Below are 7,216 nucleotides of genomic sequence, written 5' to 3'. Positions count from 1 at the left end.
TCCACCAGATATATTACAATGTATAATAGGAGCTAATCTCACCACAGTTAAACCAACAATTTTCTTGCTTAAGTCTTCAACTTGAGCTATAAGAGCATTAATCGCATTCACATCATATAAACTAGCTATTATGTTCTTCTCACGAATGTTTCATTAGTAGCTATTTAGAACTATTTTTTCAATAACTATTTTGCTGCTTTTGCAGTTATATAGCCTAGTGTTCCTCTTGTAGCAGCATTGATCAACAAAATGGTACACTAGTTTACTTCATTATAAAATGTTTGCAGTTCCATCAACTCAAGGAAACCATGATAAGGGCATCGCCACAATAAATCGTTGAATCTCTCCTAAGTATCGAAAATTGATTCTACATTAAGTTGATTACAATAAGAAATTTTGTGTCTCAAGTTGGATATCTTGACTGAGCGGATGGGTCTCGCCAAAAATAACTCAGGCATATACTCCCATGTCATGATTGATGCTCGAGAAAGTGATATGAAGCATTACTTAACTCGTCTCTTGAGGGAGAATGGGAATAGTGATAGCCTTATAGTGTCATCTAATACCCTATTGATTTTTAGCATGTTACACACAAAAAAGTTGGAGATGTGACCCTTTCGGTCTTCATCCGCTAACCTTTAAATTTTACTAGTAGTTGAATTATCTAAATAAAAGCATCTTAAATTCAAAGTTATTCACTACTACTGCTGGCCTCGTAATCTTGTATTGTGTCCAAGTTATTGGCAGCCTTGCATAATCAAAAAGTATCCTTTTCTTGCTAGTTATGTTCAACCATTTCTATTAGCTCCTCAATCTTAATTTTCATCTCAAATTGCTCAACCTAATCAAGCCTTTGATTAAGTAGCCTTTCGCACAATCTTTGATGCAGATTTGATAGAAGACCCAAGTGTGCCTGCTGATCAAGTATTAATAGTGTGCACAAAGGTAGGGTATTCAACCATAGGAAAGATCGAGTAAGGTTGTCATATTTCACAATGAAAGGAAGTACTAGTACTAACTATTTTTCTATTATTTCATTAAAGAAACAACAATAGATGTTAGCTCCTAAGAAGACCCATACTAAATTAAGATGACTATTTACTAAGGAAATGATGAGGGACCTAAGGAAAACCAATCTATAAGAGAAGTATGCGGGCTAAGAATCCCGCTAAGAGTTTCTATAAGGCTCGATATTGGATATTGGCTTAATATCGAGATGCTTGGATAGTGGGTATTCTTAAAACATGCTAACCTCTATCTTAAGGCGATTAGCAACTAATTCCATATAGAACCAAGTTAGAATCTCTTCCTAAATCTAATTCCATAATATTGTATTAACACTCAATAAATCCTAAGAAGAAGGGTAAATTTGGCTTTCTTAAATTAAACTAATCCCTTTGTCAAGGCAATTAGCTACTAAATCTGTCTTTCTTAAATTGACACTCAATTCATAGAATGAATGTATAGTGTATGTAAATTGTATATAAAATTATGCATATTCTAGCACTTATCATCTCCTTATAAATATCATCTAATGGAATATCAATGGCCTAGGTAGGCCCTCCCAATGTTTCTGGGTTAAACACTCTTTGGGCATTTACTATACAGACATATGTTATATCTAGGAATTAAAACTGGTGATGCTTACTCAGTTGGATTAGAGATCTGTAGGGGTACATGCTTAGATTAGTTTTGTTATACTCTTCCCCGAAGGTCCTCTAGATTTATGATCATTGGTTGGTTGATGCCTTACTTTGTGGAAGGGTGATCTTTATAGGAACTTCTACCATACCGATGAATTCATAAATGTTTAGAACAATTCATGCTAGCTTGGACAACTGCAAATGGCTTTAACCATCGACACCTCAAGCCAAATTTCTTAGAAAAGTTAGGTGCTATTGTGGGCCAAAGTTGATTACATTTAGGAATTTATGGTGCATTTAACATAATTTTTGCTCTCTAGGACAAAAATAGTAGTTTGTCTAACATAAATAATATTCATTGCTCTCAAGTGCTCTTATATGACCTAAAACTATATGAATCTCTAGCATTTGATAGACGGTTCACATGGATGAACAACTAAACTAACCCTGCAAACCATTTTTTGGTCAATTTTAAGTAAATATCCTATTACCTAAAAGTTCTCTAATCATGACTCTCAATCATGGGTTTACCATACTTTTGTCCAATGAGAATTAGAGGACCATATCTTTAGGCCCATTCTTTCAAGTTCAAGCTGACTTGGTGCTCTACTGAAGTGTTTGTAACCTAATATAGGATTGGTGGAATGAGATCTCCCCAATTGGATGTGGAGCTTGTATCCTCTCCAAGAAACTAGTGCACCTTAGGATGCGATTTCATTATTGTGCTAAGGCCAGTTTTAAATCCATCAAATTACATAACTTTCTCTCCTTCATGAGCTAGAGGCTCTACATATAACTAAGTAATCTCATTGGCTTGCACTATTGGAGCTTAGGTAAGATTTAGAACTGTAGCAAATGCTTAGCTCCATTCTAGAGCAAGAGAAACTTTACTGGAAACAACATTTGAGGATAATGTGACTCAAAGAAGGAGACACAAATTCTTTCATGCGGTCACCAATGGTCATTGAAACTAGAATTTCATTCTTTGCATTAAGCAAGGGAAGAGAATAATCGAAGGAAATGAAAGGATAGGGAAAGTTTTCACCACTATCTTCCAAGCATAGTTTTGCACTAAGAGGCAAACCCATTTCAAATTCAAGTAATCCAAACTTTTAGAGACTAAACTGAGGGTCAACTTATCCTTGTTAGAAGAGTCCTTTCCTTTGGATAAAATTAAAAACGCTACCGTAAACCAAGGTACAGATAAAGTGCTAGGGCCAAATGGTTTACTATCCTTTTTCTTCAAAAAATTTCCATCGGTGGTGAGCAATGAACTCGCCAATTTATGTGAGGATTTTTACTTCGGAAAGGCCAACTTGGAGGGTATAAACTAGGCTAGCATTGTCCTTATTCCCAAGATTGAAACTCCCTAGCTTTCTAAATATTTTTGCCATATTATTCTCAATAACAAAACCATTAAAATCAACTTTGAGATTGTAGCTTCTTAGCAGAGCAAGGTAATAGGACACTTAACAAAGATCACCCAATCTGCCTTCATTCAGGGCATGTGCATTAGAAACAACATTGCAACACCAGAAAAACTCATTTTTTAGTTTGTATAAATGTAGAATCTTGGAGAATATCTTAAAATTATATCTTGCAAAAGCATTTGATATGTTGAACTAGGAGTTTCTCATTAAATTAGTCTTAGTCTCCAGCTTTGGCCCCATTAGGTGCGATGGGTTAAGTCAATCCTATATTTCTCCAAAGCATGCATCTTCATCAATGGAGCCCAATGCGATTATGCAAGATAACTTGAGGAACTAGGGCATGGTGATTCCTTAACTCTCCACTTGTCATCATTGCTGACATATATGCTTAGCTCGATGTTTTCTTACACTCTTAACTCAAATGTGTTATAAGGGGTGTCCCTAAGGAGCTTTGGTAAGATGTGTCATCTTCAATATGTCAATGACCTAATTATTCTGATTACTGGAGGTAAGGAAGATCTACAGATCAAAAAGATCATCCTCTACTCCTTTGAGGTTATATCTAGGCTAGCGATCAATTCCCAAAAAACATACTTAGTCTCCACATGGGTTGATCAATCTCCTAAGACGTCCCTCACAAGCACACTATGTTGTTCATTTGGGAGTCTTTCCATGACTTATCTAGACATGCCCATCTATGGTAGAGGTCATCCACACCATGACTAGGAGCAACTAATCTTTATGATCAGATAGCAACTCTCGCCTTGGAAGTCTAAACTCCTCGCGATTGGAGGCAAACTAACCCTAGTCAACTTGGTGTTATTTGCAATCCTAACCTATTGGATGTCTATCTTCAAACTGCCAGGGTTTGATCATTATCAAAGAAAATGATAGGATTTAAAGGGATTTTCTTTGAATTGGAGCTGACATTTACAAGGATTGTAAGCCAGTTGGATGGACAAGTTTATGCAAACCTCAAGAATAAGGGGATAGGGAATTCAAAATTTTGAAAATTTTAAGAACATCTTCTTTGGTAAATAGTGGTGGAAGATCTCAACTAATTCACCTTGGTGTATGTCCCAGGTCGTTTATTTAATTACTACCGAACAACCATTCATGGAACCTCTTCTTCAAACATTAACCCAAACACATCTAGTTCTTTTGGAATAAAATTCTAAATTGTCTTTCTATCTTCAGGGCTTACATTTCTTAAATCTTAAGACATGGGGCTTCACTTTCTTATGGTTTAACCAATGGATTGGTGGAGGTACACTAGTTAGGCTAAATCCTTCAAAAGTGCACTTCATCTAAGACTGTACGGCTTTGGCTAACCTTATCCTCCTAATACCACATGCCTCCTCTCCAATTTGATCAACAAGATCTCAAGGGCTCTATTGGGCTATAGCAACTCTAAGTAGTGGTACCATATTGTTTGGACATGTGATTGCCTCGGAAGATTAACAACTTTGCTTGGCTTGTATGGAACAGTTGAATTCTAACAACAGAGAACCTAACTAAGAAGAAATGCAAAAGACTACAGACAGCCACATGTGTCTTTTTTGATTATGACATTGAATCGGTTGATCACTTATTCATCCACTTCCAATTTATGGTGCAGATTCGGAACCACTTCGGTGCTTTACTTAGATTACCCTCTTACCCTAGCTTTATGAGCAACCTATGGGGATCTTAGAGACTTAAGCTTCAATCCACGCAGAGGGAAGCTTGGGACTTCCTTACTAAGGCCATCGTTTGGAATATTTGGATTAAGAGAAAATGCCTCATCTTCAACAACAAAAACTATTGACATTTCGCATTTTTTGGAAAAATTATTCACATGGTCCTTCTATGGATATGTATGCATTTTCTAAGGCAAAAATGGCAAAATTGGAGGATTTTTTACAGACTATCAAGAGAAGCTTAGAGCTCTTGGGGTCCCGCACTAGTTAAGCTAGTAATCCTGAGAAGCTAACGACTAAGTTGGGTGTTTGTAATTATTGAAGGTGTAGTTTATCCTTTATATTCCTAGTGGTGATTCTCCCCTTAGCATCACCCAAGGATTGCCTTTGATTATTTTTTTTTCAAACTCTAATGTAATTGTTGTCTCCTCTTTCTTGTGCTAATGAATATTTTATTTCTGTCGTGATTCTATCTAGTGTAACCTTGTATAGTTTTTTTTAATTAAATATGGTTCATTCATTTTTTAAAAAAAGACAAAATGATTTATGTGGCATGTAGAAGGTATTTATATCAAACCTATTATGACTAGTATGATAATCCAATTAAACACTAGTGAGAGGCTTCTTAGAATTGAGTACTTCATAGAATTGTCTTTTTTTCTTATTGTATGATAATTTTTTTTTTTTTTTTACTTTTAACACATAGAAAAATTATTTAATAAATGATAAATAAAATAAATGACAAGTAAAATTTGAAAATCAAGGAGTGTACACGCCTGGTAAAATGTTTTTAACAAATAAATAAATTGTCACACAATCAATAAGGAGACCAAAGGAGGCCACCATATCATCAATCACCCAGTGTAAATACTCATCATTTCTCACAAGCTTCAAGTCCCAGTGCAATGAAATTAGTAGGACAAAAAAGGAACATAATTATTCTAGGGTATCCTTGAATTTATCTTCCAAATGTGAATCAACAGTAGAGAGAAAGGATAAGGCAAGCAAGCAATTGATGCATAAAGAAATGAATAAAGTTAGAACGATGGTCTCATGCACATGGCTTAATCCATGTATCCAAATCCAAGCTGTCTGTGCTGCAGAGAACCTTGTCTCTTTATGCAGACCATGTTCCCTGGTCTTATTCAATGAGCAGGTAAAGAGATGGCTCATTGCTCATCCATCTTGGACTTGGTGAAGATTACTTTCTCTTCTGAATCTTCACTGAAGATGTCCACCAACCACTCAACATTGTGGTTTTTATCTGAAGCATTACATGCATGAACGTGAATTTTTGTTTAGCATGCATGTATTATAATCATTGTTTTGATCTTAAGATAAAAGATTGAGGGGTGATCGAGTGCGTACTCATGGTTTTTGGTTTTTTCTTGGTTGAAAAATGAAGTTAGATTCAATGGAAATTATGATGAGCAGCATATGTTCAAGAGCACAGTTGTGGCATGTTTGCATGCGATTCAGACAGTAGAGATACTCATGTCTAATTTTGGTCTGATCTTTGCTTCCTTATTGTTATTATCATCATCATCATCATCTTCAACCCACTCCATTCATATGTTTCAATAGTCAGTTTTTTTTTAATCTCATATACCTCAACAGTATTTATTTATTTACTTATTTATTTTTACAGCTTCCACCATGCATGTTTTATATAGTCTTTATATTTTAAATTATTTTTCATTTTTATTTCAATTTTTCAAAATTGCAATTTAATATATGGTCCAAAATTTATGATTATGATTATTTTCTGTACTTTCTACATTGTTGTGAAATTTAGAGCTGGATTTAATGGTAATATATATAGAACTCATTGAAATTTTGTGACATGAGTATCTTATAGCATATTTTAAAAATTTAAATAATGGCATATTCTTAGAGATTATATGTAAATTGACTATGCCAAAAGTAACCACTTTCACAACAAAAGGATGGGAATTGCTTTTCACGACTAGTGAAAGACTAAGGAATCTATTTCTTTTCACTATAAGATGTTTGGCTTGTTCGTTTTATTTTTTATTTAAAAAAATATGTTAAAAAATAGAAATTAAAAAAATAATATTAAACATTAAGAAGAAAATTAAAAGAACGTTGACACTAAATAAATAAATAAATGGTTGAAATTTGCTTTATTTCAAAATAATGGCAAGGTGTTTTAGTAAACTAACTTCTCCCACCAATGTTTCCTTGTCTGATCTTTTTCTAGAGAGAGGAGAGAGAGAGAGAGATAGCCCCACTTCTCTGAGCAACACCATCTTTAAATTGATTCTGTAAAAGTTAATCATGCTCCATGAAAAAGTAAGAATAACATCTTTATAATTGAGAATTTGTACCTTCCAATCGGATGATTATTCCTAACTTGAACTACGAGGTCATGATCTTTCTTTTTTCTTTTCTCTCTTTTGCCCTTTTGAAAGAGTTGACATGACTTGAACAAAATTACTGAATA

At 34.5% G+C, this 7,216-nt stretch overlaps 1 pseudogene; it reads left to right on the top strand.

Annotated features, from left to right (window-relative positions):
• The first annotated feature begins 303 nt into the window (after window positions 1-303).
• Window positions 304-404, top strand: LOC120264131 (annotated as a pseudogene).
• Window positions 405-7,216: the final 6,812 nt, after the last annotated feature.

Source organism: Dioscorea cayenensis, chromosome 6, assembly GCF_009730915.1.
Source record: "Dioscorea cayenensis subsp. rotundata cultivar TDr96_F1 chromosome 6, TDr96_F1_v2_PseudoChromosome.rev07_lg8_w22 25.fasta, whole genome shotgun sequence".
Taxonomy (NCBI): Eukaryota; Viridiplantae; Streptophyta; class Magnoliopsida; order Dioscoreales; family Dioscoreaceae; genus Dioscorea; species Dioscorea cayenensis.
The sequence above is the reverse complement of the archived record's forward strand: the minus strand, read 5'-3'. Positions and strand labels throughout refer to the sequence as shown.